The sequence below is a fragment of the Prunus avium genome, chromosome 7 (assembly GCF_965620075.1).
Source record: "Prunus avium chromosome 7, drPruAviu1.hap1.1, whole genome shotgun sequence".
Taxonomy (NCBI): Eukaryota; Viridiplantae; Streptophyta; class Magnoliopsida; order Rosales; family Rosaceae; genus Prunus; species Prunus avium.
The window spans coordinates 19,967,421-19,981,359 of record NC_142290.1 but is presented as its reverse complement, the minus strand read 5'-3'; the positions used below and the strand labels follow the sequence as shown (position 1 = coordinate 19,981,359).

The following is a 13,939-nucleotide window of genomic DNA, read 5'->3' as shown; positions in this document are numbered from 1 at the left end:
CTAACAAATTCTATATGCTCGTAAAGCTAATTAGTCACATCGTGTCAAATGCAAGGTACATGTTTATGAATTTTGTGACGCGACAAGAAATCAGTGTGGAACACAAATTGACCAACACATTCAAGCTAGTACCACCATATGTGTTATTTGTAGAATATGGTAGTTGTGGGAGTAAGATTTCTCAAGCCAATGACATAATTACATGTGTACAAGACTCGAAGTGGTCAGACGAAATTACCCCTGCACAACGTGGGAATGAGATCTGCACCTCATCATACATTGAATAGGTTAGGATGACACCGTTTCACCTGAGGGAAGTCAATTCTTCTGACATAAGGAGAAGTTAGACCACAGATAGGCCCAAACGTGCGTCCCAACGGCTCATAAGGAAAGACCCAACGAGGTAGTTTTTCTTATTGTTTTTGTTTGTTGTCGTTTTCTCTTTCCTTTGTTTTTTTTTTTTTGGGACAAAGTCGTTTTTCCTTCTTCTGTTTCTTCTGTTTTGGTGTTTTGATTTTCATTTCTCGGCAGTTTCGTCTTTCAATAGGAAACGACAAAAGTCCCTGTGCTAAATCATACCGCCCACCACATTATATTCTAATAACAAAATTCTCAATTATAAATGATAGTTGAAAATTAATACTTTCAGTGATAAATCTGGCCGGTTTCTCTTCATAAACCATTCTTTATATTCTTTAACATATATCAAACGAAAGTTGGTATTGCATACAATCCAGGCAGTATTTGTGCAAACTTTTTTTTTTTATTTATTTATAAAAATTTTAAGTACAAGCGAATGGATGAGGGGATTTACAAAATATTCATTGAGTGTTTGGAGGGGTGGAGGTGAAAGAGCTCAACCAACTGAACTATACCCCACATGAAGGTGGAATATTTTAAACAATTGTTGATGATAAATTACAAAAACCAAATTAATCTTAGCGACAATATATATATATATATATATGATGATCGAGGCATATGTTAATTCAGGAGTATGATGCTAATTTCTTTTGTACAACTAGAAAATGGAATACATATCATGCTAACTTCAAACGTTATATTCAATCTTTGAATACATATCATACTAATTACCCTTTGCCTAATAAGTATGAAGAACTTGAACTATGTGGATCTGCCTGACTCGTGGAACATCAATGTGCCAGAAACTCCCCAAAATCCAAAAGCAAATCCTAGCCCCATACTGATGTAAAATCCACGCGTTACAAGCCCACCTTCATGGTCTTGATTCCCTAAGCCAGTTTGTTGAACACTACCTTTCTCTTTCTCTTGATCACACATCCTTTGAAGTGGAAGTCCACAAAGCAGAGGGTTTTCGGCAAAGGCTGACGGATCAAAGTTTTGGAGCTAAGACCCCATTGGAATATTTCCAGACAGGTTGTTGTTTGACAAGTCCAAGTCACCAAGACCATATATCTGAAAAAGACTTGTCGGAATTCTTCCATCGATCTGGTTTCTTGATAAATCAAGAGACTGTAATAACTCCAACTTCCCAATGTCTGGATTTATTTGACTTGTTAGATGGTTTCGCGACAGGTTTAAAGAAACCAAACCACCAAGATGAATGATTTCTTTAGGAATCTCCCCCATCAATTGATTGCTTGACAAATGAAAGCTCTTCACAAGTCCCAGAGTGCTCTTGTATTCAGACATTATTCCTTTCCATATTAAGGTTGCTGCATCATCATAGCTCTCTGAAAAAATCCCATTTCCAAAATCACATGGATAATGATGAGTGATGGTCAGAATTGAATGTCCTTTATCAACTAAAGCCGTCAAATTGCTGAGACACTTGGGTATAGTTCCAAAGATGTTGTTAATTGACAAATCCAATATTTGGACGTGTGTTAGATTGCATAACTGTAAAGGAATTCTTCCATAAAAGCGATTAGAACGGAGGATAAGGATAACCAACTTCGGAAGTTCAAACCCTAACCATCCAGGTATCAATCCTGACAGTTGATTTTCTGCAGCATCAATAACTTTCAAGTGTTTACAGTTCATCAAGGATGAAGGCAACTCTCCCACAAATCTGTTGTGCTTGAATTTCAAGGTTTCAAGAGAATATAAATTCCCCAAGGTGGTAGGAATTGTGCCAAAAAAACCATTGCCACACAAGCCAAGAAAGACTAGATTTTCTAAATGCGTCCAACAATCTGGAAGTTCTCCAGATACTTGGTTGCTTGTGAGATCAAGAAGGGTTAAATTACTGGCCTTGATTCCACACAAGAAAGAAATGAACCCGGAAAGTTTATTGTAGGATAGATCTAGAGATGATGATTTTGACAGAAATGAAGGAATTGGACCTTCCAGTTGGTTCCAACTAAAATTTAGCTTAGGGGAATAAGCAAACTCCATTGTTGAACTTGGAAATGTTCCTCTAATTTGGTTGTGGGAGAGATTTATAAGGACAGCTGTATGTGACAAACCCTAAAACCAACTTGGAATGATGTCAGAAATTGTAGTGTTAGAGATATCAAGGGATGAATAATTTTTCTGAGTTTGAAGCCACTGTGGGAAATATGGACCCATCTTGCAAGACCTCAATATTATGACACTCAATTGAAAAGGAGGGACCCAATCAGAATGGAAGTTTAAAACCAGTGAGTTGGAGGATAAATCCAAATATTTTAACTTGGAGAGTGTGGGCCATCTTCAACCGAAAGGAACCATGTTGTCTCAATGGTGCCTGAGCTCAAAACAACCCCTATATGAGTTCATCCTACAAAACAAACGCATTAATAGTAAAATTGATGAAAATCAAATCTTACGTGGCAACTACCAAAAATAATATGTCCACATCTCATTCCATAACTACGATCTTGAAGTTCGGTTATTGCAACATCAAGACACTCCTTACAATTTACTTCATAAAGGTCCTTAGTACATTCCACGGCACCAAAAACATTTTTCCCATTTGGTGATATTTTTATCTTGCCATTAGATTACAACGGTCCATTAACAGCTTTAAAACTTAAGCGGGTGAGCAACGCATGAACTTTATCCTGAGTCAACTTGGGATTATTAACAACTTTTGAACTCATCCCATAAAGCGCGTAATTCGTGTCAATTCTACCAAAGAACTCATCCCACAAAGCTTTCGAAGTTGTAGGATTGCTCTGCTCAGACTGACAGGACCAAACCCGTATTCTTCTTGAAATTTGTGTCAAATCCTGCTTCCCTTTCGACACCCATAGGATGCCGGGCCCAACTACTAAAAATAACCCTTTTTCCCACTACAGAAGCATAAAAGGATCAAGACTTCTACTGAAATCTAGGCAGATTCTCTCCTGTAAAACGATCATTTCCAAAAATTTACACATGCAGTAAAAGCACAGATAAAGTACTGCCAGCACACAATTTAAAACACACACAGTTTACAAATGTCCTTAGGCCGCAAATCCAACCCTACATGGGCGTATTCAGAGCATACTAAGAATTTCGTTAGTTTACAAGTCGAAAACAGTAGAAAAGTCACGAAAAGAAAATCCTACAATGGCGGTCGTGCGGAGAAGGAGTTTCTGATCTTGGTTGTTAAGCTCCTCAAGTCACGGCTTGGGGAGGGCGCAAAACCATAAAAGATGTGAGTGGACGAAAAGTAAGTTTAAACATAAGTAAAACAAACATACTAACCCTGCCTTTTCGAAAACATTAGCTCAAAAACCGTGTATGTAAAACCTTTTAACCTGTGCTTGATTTAAAAACCTGTTTGATCTCAAAACAACCCTTTTTATACAAATAAATGTAACCACATCCATAGCTATGTTCCAGGGGAAAACAATCCAACGCGGGGATTGTTTTCTATCTTTTTAGTAGGTTTGTGCATTAGGTAAATTTAGCCCACCCTATGTTGAAATCCCGGGTCCGTCTAAGCTTGGTTTGTTCGTTTTTTTTAAATCTATAGTTTTGAGTAGAGTGAAGGAGTATTAATTGAATTGTGTTTGTTGCTTAAAGCAATAGCAACAATATATATATATATATATATATAAGGAAAATCTTCCCAATGAATATTTCAATATCATTGATGCAGATTATATACAATCTGTGTGGGTTACAAAAGGTGAGAATCGGAGATTACAATCAATTATAACTAATTAGGCATTACAATCAAATTACAACTAATTAGGAATTACAATCAATCACAGCTAAGGCAATGAAGATGGAGATTTTCTAGAGACATTCAAGGAGAGTTGATTGGCTGTGATTGCTTCACTAACAATATATATATATATATATATATTGTGTGTGTGAATTACATTTTAGTATAATGTGGTTTACTCCAAATTCCCAATCTATAATTTAACATCAACAATTTTAGGCACCAAATTTTTTAAAATATTTTTCTTTAGCTATATTTAACTAATATAGAAGAGGTGGTACATTTCTAAAATCTGGATCCTTTTTGAGAAAAGATGGTATTTCATTAAACCGAAAGGAACATTACATGGTAAAAACTAGCATGTTAACAGCGGCCTCGTTTCCCAGAGAAACAAAATCCCAGAGTAGAAAAGAGTACCACCCATGCTATTGACTAAACATAAGAGTCAAATAACTTATACGAAACAAACCAACCTAAACCCCAACCACAAAACCCTTAAAACAACATCTCATCACTACGTAGATACTGTCAAAGAAGTCCTCCTATGATCTAGAAAAAGCATCATAGTTATTCATACATAGTAAAAAAAACGTACTATGGGTATCAGAATAGATCTAGGCAATCACCCAACCACAAAACCATTGTAACACATCCTATCACTACGCAGATACTGTCAAAGAAAGCCTCCTCTGATCTAAAGAAAGCATCATAATTCTTCGTACAGAGTCAAAAACGTATTGTGAGCATCATAATAGATCCAGCCAAACACCAATCGCCACCTCCAATTTTCTTGATCCAGAACCCCAGCTGACAAGCAAGGGAGACCAAGATTGGCCTCTTAACTTGAAGAAAATTCTGAAAAAATATCTTCATAGTAGGAACGTTCATCGGTTGCCAAGCCCACGAACATTCCATAGGAGAATTATTAAGGAGATCTTGGAAACCCCTCGAGGCTAGTCTCCTCCGCCTTGTCAACAAAATCCTCAATACAAAAACTATGCTTACCAGAAAAATCCATGCCACTAACAATCAGATGCTCAACACCATTTTCCGCACGCTTTTGATTCCCGCTTGGTGCCACATACATGTCATCCCCTTAAGCAGAAGAGGCGGTGGCCATCTCCATAGCATTAAGATGGAGACCCTCACCATCAACTGGCTCCTTGGGAACCCAGAAAGGAAGCCAACATAGCTACCCCACGAAGAATAAAAGAGCCAAAAAAAAAAAAAATGTTATACCCAATTCATCAAGAAGAACCCAAAGAGACAATCAAAGAAGATTGAGAGAGACAGCGTAGAGAATGAGTAAAGAAAACTGAAGAAACCCTAACCTTAGCCGTTAAGGCTCTCCTCGCGTGAACGAGAGAGTGACCCAAACCCTGTGTTTTTCTAAAATATGGATCCTTATTAATCCAATTAGGGCTGATTTTTGGGATGATCGAATCGGAATTAGGGGATTCCAATTTCATTCCAAAAAAATTTGGAATGACAATTCTTTTCCAATTCCGTTCCAAAAAATTTTGAAATTTCAACATCCATTCTAATTATAAAATAAAATAAAATAAACTCTGAATTATAGGAAAATTTCGGTACATGTTTCGAATTTTTTTTTGGGAATTTGAGGAAAATTATTGACAATTTTAAACATGCCTAACAATTTGAAAGGTTAAAATTGGCTCAAAATTGAAAAATCATACGAAGAAGCTCGAAAAACTATTATGTGCTATCACATATGTGTTGTTATCCTTTATGAAATAGCTCGTCTATGTCTATTTAGTTATTATGTCATATCAAATTCAACATGAAACTAGTCATTATGTGTAGTCTAAGCTTGAATCCTCAATACATTTCGAAATTCAGAATTTTTCGGAATCTTGAAATACATTCCAATTCTGATCCAATTTTTTTTTTTTTTCACAATTTTCGGATTTGAAACTTTTGGATGTTGAAATTAATTTGGACTTACCAAAATCGGAAATTTTCTAATTAAAATCAATCGGAATCGGAATTTCCATTACTACTTACGCCCCTAAATCAAAAGATGTTGTGGCACATTAGCTAGCAGAATTTTATTTAAAATTTTATTATCCTTCCTAGTTTCCAGTCCACTCCTCCCCCCTCTGCTTTTTTGTCCTGTTCCTATTTCTCTTTTCCTTTTCTTTTGATTTGGATGGGCGTTTTGTGGTTGGGTTTTGGTGGTTTAATTGGGTTTTGGCCCTTTGTATTTGGTTTTGTTTCTTTTGCAGATCTGGGATTTGAATCCCCTATTTTGACCCAATTCCCTCCCCCTCCCAGCCTGTGCTGGGATCTGGGGTTGGTCTTAGTGGATTTAGTTGTCTGCCCAATCTATCAATTGCCTTGTGGTCCTGTAGTGGTGGCTGATGCTGAGAGGTCTTTTCATCTCCAGGGATTGCCCATTGGTTTTTGTCGTTCTGGGTGGTTTTGTTGGATCTGTGCATTTCCTGGAGTCTTCGAGCTTTCTATGCTCTTTACAGGTTTCTGCAATGCGTTTTCTCTCCTCAATGTTGAAGGTTGCGTCACATCGTTTGGTCTTAACCACTATCATCGGCTTTTTGACTCCACAAATGTTTCTTCCGTTGTTTATCCTCGGTGGAACTTATGGAGTTTGGGATGCCCTTAAAGTGCAAATAGCACTTATTGCTTGGATTATGGTAGCGCTACTCCTACTAGGTGTAGCTTGGTTGGCTTGCTCACCACCATTTTATGTTGGTTATTGGTTTCTTTTTAGTGGTTGTCGGCTTGCTTTGGTGTCGCGGCTTGTGGCTGTTGGATTGTGCGGCACATACCTGTTATTGTGTTAGGGTTTCCTAATATTGTGTTGTGTTTTGTGGGCTTTTGCCTTTTGTGGGCTTTTTGCCATAATGTGGGCTCTTTACCTTTATGTGGGTTTATTGTCTTTATGTGTGCTTTATGCATTTGTTAGTTTTATTTGTAGTGGGCTCTATGTCTTTTTGTATTGCATTTTGTCTGAACTCAATTATTTGAGTACATTTTGATGTAATCTGGCTTTGACCTTCCATTTAATGAACAAAAAAAAAATGTTAATGATGATTCTTACTGTTGATATATTTACCTATTGAGATCATATTCCTTATGAAAATCAGTGTTAGGCATGACTAAGCTCGCCTTGGAGCGAGGCAAATGGAAATCACCTCGTGCGTTCATTTGTTTAGCTTGCTGCATGTTTAGTGTGGCGAGATGGGGTGACACGTGTCGACATGCAATGGCGCTGTTGTGTGATCTGCAAGCCGCAGCGCAAGGAAAAAGATGAAGTCGTGTGAAAGTTTTTTTTGTTTGTTAAGGTTTGCTTCAATGAAACACTACCAAAAAAAAAAAAGGTTCATTACCGACCAACTTTTTCCGAGGGCCCCAACTTTTCTCGATAAAAGTATTTTTTCCGACAAAAAAATGTTGTCTGTTGGAAATATGTCATAGGGTTGGAATTTATTTCGACAAAGGAACGGCTCTTGAAAAAAAGTCTCTATGATCGTTGAAAATGTAATTTATTTGGTGGGAAAACTTGGCCCCAACTTTATTAACGACAAAAAATATAGCACTATGTGATGACATGTTTCTTGGTACTTTGAATTGTGATTTCTTTGAATTCAGAGCTTGGTTCCTAACCAATTTTATATGCTTGTAAAGCTAATTAGTCACTTTGTGTCAAATGCAAGGACATATTTGCTATACAAGAATTTTGTTAGGGCCACAAGAAATCAGTTTGGAACACAAATTGACCAATGCATTCAAGTTAGTACAATATCTGTTATTTGGAGTAAGAACTCCAGCCAATCACATAATTACATGTGGACAAGACTCAAAGTAGTCAGATGAAAGCACCCCTGCACAACGCAGGAATGAGATCCGCACCTCATCATGCATTGATTAGGGTCACAATGACACCGTTTCAAAAGTTTCAATGGCTTATTGACGTGGGTTTTAGTCGACGCAATGAGCACATGACAAGTAGTCTTGAACGGTGAGAAACATTAAATTGTTAGGCAAAGATTATGTCTCAAAATTTCATCCAAATGGGAACCCATTTAGTCACTTAGGGGTTGTATTCATCTCCATAATCACTTGTATAGTTATAAGTGATGGTTAAACTTGAATTTCCTTTTTGAGCTAGAGCAGTTAAATTGTTCAGGCATTTAGGTATAGTTCCAGAGATGTTGTTCATCGAAAAAATTTAAAATTTGAACGTTAGATGGCATAATTGTACGCTTCCATAGAAGTGATTAGACAGCAGGATAGCCAAATTTGAAAGGCTAACCCCAAACAATTCAGGCAGTGGCGGAGCCACTCCTAGGCTTGGAGTGGCCCTGGCTCCCCCCCCTTCCCCCCATATTTTTTATCTCTCAACTATTATATTATAAATATAACATATAGAACTAGTACTAAACAACTTATAATTTAAGTTAAAATTCCCTCTAAAACAAATTAGACATGACAAAATTAGAAATATATTTAGCTATAGGCATGTAACTATTGAATACTTAAGTGTTTTGTATACTTGTATTTTCTATTCCGGCCCCCCAACTTTACAATTCTCACTTGAATCATTGGACTGTCTTCAGGTTTTATTTAATGTTTTTCTATCCTTTTGCTTTCTTTTTTGTTTGTATATATACCATGATTCAAAATTGGCTAGTGTAAAGAGGTATTTGAAATCATCATTAAAGTCCCTTTAACCTATTAAATAATTATCGAAGACGACATATTTTTCAAAACCTCCTAAATATATACTTGAGTGAGCCATCGAAATTGGGGTCCAAGTCCCCTGTAAAGGTGAGACACTCAACCCACGCTTAATTTGGCTATACATGGGGGCCACAGTAGGGTCATTATAGAGACCAATTGTAAAGTTTTATTGGATGGACTCGGTGGAAAAGTTAGCAACGGAGCCTGGATTCCTAGAAATTTGAATCGTGCGGCTCATGTAGCAGAAAAGATTGGTTTGGGAGTGGCAGAGCTGCAAAGCTGGGCTAGTCAACCACCACCCTCCCTAGTTCACGTTCTGGAGTCGGATGGGCTACCGTGCCCACCTTTCTAATTGTACCTATTTGGTCGGGAAGATTCTTTTTGCTAAACATATGTTGGGTTGTATTAGCTAGAATTTTCTTAAATTTGTTTTCTAATTTAGTTTGCTTCTCCCTATAATCTGTCCCTCAAATTTTGGGGTTTTTAATGCATTTCTCTAATTACGACCCCAAAAAAAATAAAAGCACACGCTCAGGTGCAAACAAGTCATGATGAAACATTTCCCAAACTAGCAATCCTTCATTTCTGGGATTGAACTCAAATTCCATTGGTTTATTCATAAGAGCAATACAGTAAAAGGCAATTCCGCGTCTACATTGAAAAAAAAAAAACTTGCTTGAATAAGAGAAAAACCATGAGGTGCATCAGAACCATGGTCTTAAATATCGGAGGTATCGGAAGTATCGGAAGTCAAAAAACACGGAAATATCGCAGGAAATATCGGGATATTATTGGTATCGGAAAAAATTGAATAAAAACCACGGAAATTGTAAGAAAAACTTGGAAATTTTTATTGAAACTTTGTAGGATGTTTATTTAGTCAATTATCTATTAGTTTATCACAAAAAATTGGAAGGAAATGCATTGCATGATAGATTTAATTGATTTAAGTTGATTGTATAGCGAGCTGGCAAACACCATAAGTGTAGAAATATGTAGTAATTAATGAAAGAAGATTAAACACACCATAATCATTTATATATAATGAATTACTACAATATTTTACACTTTATACATTGCATGGTAAGATACATGAGTGACTTAGTACCACATAGAGTTCCTATGAGGTTCAAAATTTTCACTATCTTCATCATCTCTATGTGTAGAGTAAGTATATTTTGAAGAGTAGTCATCGAATGATAAATCCCCAAAATAGTTTTCCATGTAATTGTTAACATGCCACCCATATGGATCCGAGATTGGTTGACGTTGTCCATAAGCAAAATCATTTGAAGATTGAGTCTCGGATTCTTTCCATGTGTCACTTGATTCCATCCCAACAGGAATGGGATATGAAGGGTAGGGAAATGGTTGGTTATGAGTATAACCATAGTTACTACTTCCTACTCCAACAGAGTCCGAAGTTATAGATAACGAGTCATCTTCTTGACTTGACAATGTCCCCTTGCCTCTTTCTCTACGAGTATAGTTCTTCCCTATGGCACCAATTCCTGGTCCTACCCGCCTACTGCCATGGTAGGGTAAGTAAAAGCAGGTGAGTGGTTGAATGGTAGGGTAAGTAATGTAAGTTGAAAAAACGTTGGTGAGTTTTATAGTTTATCCATTTTGTAAACCAAGCCAGGAATCCAAAGCTAAGTTTTATATTTTATCCATTTTGTAAAAGCATGTGAGCATTCTGTCGGCTAGACATGCTTTGTTTATTAGCTCAATGAGCTACTTTTGTATTACTCTAGGAGATATGCTTTCCGTAGAGTGCCCAAATCAGTTCAATGAGCTACTTCAGTTCTCTACATTTTTTGAGTTTCATATCGGGATATTATCGGGATATTATCGATAATATCTCGATATATTGATCAAATCATTCATAAAAGTGTTGAAAATATCTTTCCGATATTATCGGGATAATATCGGGATAATATCGATATATTGACGATAACTATATGGTTAGTTGTTAAAATATCGGACCCCCAAAAATCAGATATTATCGGGATAATATCGGGGATATTATCGATATTTAAGACCATGATCAGAACATACCAAATAGTTCGTGGTAGAAGTTCCAATTAAAAATAATGGTACAACTTATTTACTGAAGATGGTTTATATTTCAAAGAGACCCTTTATCATCACTCAAATACTCGAAAGCTAGTACAAATATAGGAGTAGTCCTTCGTCCCGGGCATCTTCAATTGAAGGGAAGCATGCCGTCTCAAAGGTGTTTGCCTACGCTAAAGACGAAGGTAAATAGCCCATAAGATTGAGAAAGATAAATCACATAAACCATATGAGTCTAATGACGATAACAAGTGAACAAAATAACGCATGTTCCTTTTATATTACAAAAGGAGAGAATCCTTAGTTTTGGAGGGCAACAAAGTCATGTATTGTTTTGATTCTGTAAAATATGCATGCATATTCTGGGTCAAGAACAACTAACTCGTATATCATTGAATTTCATAAATAGTATGTGAGAAAGATAGTAGGAATTACCATTTATCTATTAAGTATCCTTTGCTTGGTGTTGAGGCCCAAAAATCCAAGGGCTAGGCCCAAACTTGTTTTTAGCCCGGCACAAATAATTAGTCGCAAAAGAAGCCCAGTCGGGACATAAAAAGAAATTGTAGGACACGCCTACATAAGCCATGGGTCGTACGTCACGCCAAGCAACACTACTACAAAAAGGGCAAAAGATGACCAGTAAACAATGCCGGTAGATCAAAAAACCGTCGTTGTTTTTTAAAAGACGACGGTAATAGAAACCCGTCGTAGAAACATACTTTAAACACCTAAAAAACGGCACACGTATAGATATTTTGAAACCACGACGCACCAAATTAAAAAAGCGTTGTCTTATTACAAAGGTATTTTCAGAGTTAAAATATGAACCTAAAAACAACGACTGCATCTATGAAATCACCGCCGTAGAAAGTAAAGACGACGATATAAAAATAAGACGCCGTGTTAATTAATTAATAAACACGACCCAATTTTCTTAGTCAGCGACGCATAAATTCAAAGGAATCTACGACGGTTAATTACAAAAAAAATCACCGCTTTAAATTAAGTTACCACGACTGTAAATATAAATTTATCGACTTTTTAATTATAATATACTACGACGGTATCCATAACTCTACTGTCGCATAATTGTACTAACCACGACGGTTTGTTAAATTAACGACGTACAAATTTTATGCAATTATTCGTCTATCATTACCAGAATGAACTCTGTTCCTCATCATAATCGAACCAGAATGAACAAAGGCAATGTTTTAGAAGTGGATGATGTGCCAATTACTCTCACAAGGAGTTTGAGGGCAAGAAGCTTGTCTCAGCCGCCAAGGAAGGTCTCAAGCTTGATGAGAGTGAAGACGAGGCAAAGAAGAAGGAAGAGTTGAAGGAGAAGTTTGAGGGACTCTGCAAGGTTGTGAAGGATGTTTTGGGTGACAGAGTGGAGAAGGTTGTGGTGTCTGACCGTCTGACCGTGCTGGACTGCCAACATGGAAAGAATCATGAAGGCTCAGGCCTTGAGGGATAACAGAGTGGCTGGGTACATGTCGAGCAAGAAGACCATGGAGATCAACCCAGAGAACCCCATCATGGAGGAGCTGAGAAAGAGGGCTGATGCAGACCTTGTTCTCCTTCTGTGCAGAAAGACAATTTTTTAGATGATGTGTGCGTGTTTGTGTCTCTCAGATACACAAACGCGCCCACACATCAACATCCAAACTGAAAAATGAAAGCGAGATGAGACAGAGAGGTGATGTGCCTCCAGAGAATTGAGAAAAAGTTGAAACCCTAATTGAAAAATGAAGACGACAGAAAGACAGAAAACCCATTATTTATAAACAAATCTTATATACCACGTCGGTGTTTTAAAATATCGACGTTTATATATAATATACACGTCGTTTAAATTTAAAATAAGGTCGTATAAATTATTTAACAACGACGCTATATAAAAACGACGTTGTAATTATTTGGAAAATTAATTTATTGTGTAATTAAAAAAATTACACATCGGTATGAGTAATTAAAACGACGTGGTATTAATTTTTAACGTCGTTATTATTGAATATAAGGTCGTTTGGTAAATTGGAAAATGACGATTCATCTTTTTTGAAGAAACATGCGTCGTGTAATTCGATTTCAAAACGTCGTTTTATTAAAACATACCGTCGTTGAAAGTAATATTATAGGGCAGTGTTAACAATAGCGCCGTATAATGTATCATACTAGGGCGCATACTATTAATAGCGTCGTTGTTATGAAAAGGTTTTTTATTATTTTAAACTTTTCGCCTTCCTGACCCATACTTGCATTGGTTCCAAACCCGAGAAAAACTTTCAAGCTTTTCTCATTTTTCATTCTCCAAGAACTGTTTCAAACTTTCAAGCTTATCTCCTCTTCGTCTTCATCTCTGAACTGAAACACCAAACTCCAGAAGAAAGCTTTCATCGCAAGCAAAGGGTAAGCATTTCTGGAAGGATTTTTGTTCCTGTTTTGCATGCGCATATCATTTTCGTTTTTTTTAAATCTTTTTACATTTTTTCTTTCCAAGTTTGATAAAATTTGCAGACAAAGACGAAAAGTTTCCAAGTTTGAACACTACTTTGGTTCTTTTACTTCAACTAAATAAGACGACGGTGGCTTATTATTTACGTGGTTAGATTTATAGACCACGACGGTTCGTCAGTCACCCTAGCGTCGTGTGAAAGTGTTCGTCGTTGTTTTTTAAAATGATATCCTTTTTTTGTTTTTGATTTTTAAGGATATCATTTTAAGTTTCCAAGCTTTCATCGCATGTTTGATTTCTCTGAATAATGGTTTTTGTTTCGAAAATCTTTTTAATTATTTTTCTGCTGAAAATATTTTACGTTGTTCCTAATTTGTTTTTGTGGTATAGACGACGGTATATTAATATTTACGTCGTTTTATTTTCAATACCACGGCGAATGTTTATTATTAACGTCGTTGTAATATTTAATACTCTGTTTTTATTATATCATAAGACGTCGGTTGTTTATTATTGACGTCGTTGTAATATTTTATCACGTCGGTTATTAATTACCGTCG

The 13,939-nt window shown here is 36.6% G+C and overlaps 1 pseudogene; it reads right to left on the bottom strand.

Moving 5' to 3' along the window:
• Window positions 1–1,125: 1,125 nt before the first annotated feature.
• On the bottom strand, window positions 1,126–2,129 carry LOC110752182 (receptor-like protein EIX2; annotated as a pseudogene).
• Window positions 2,130–13,939: the final 11,810 nt, after the last annotated feature.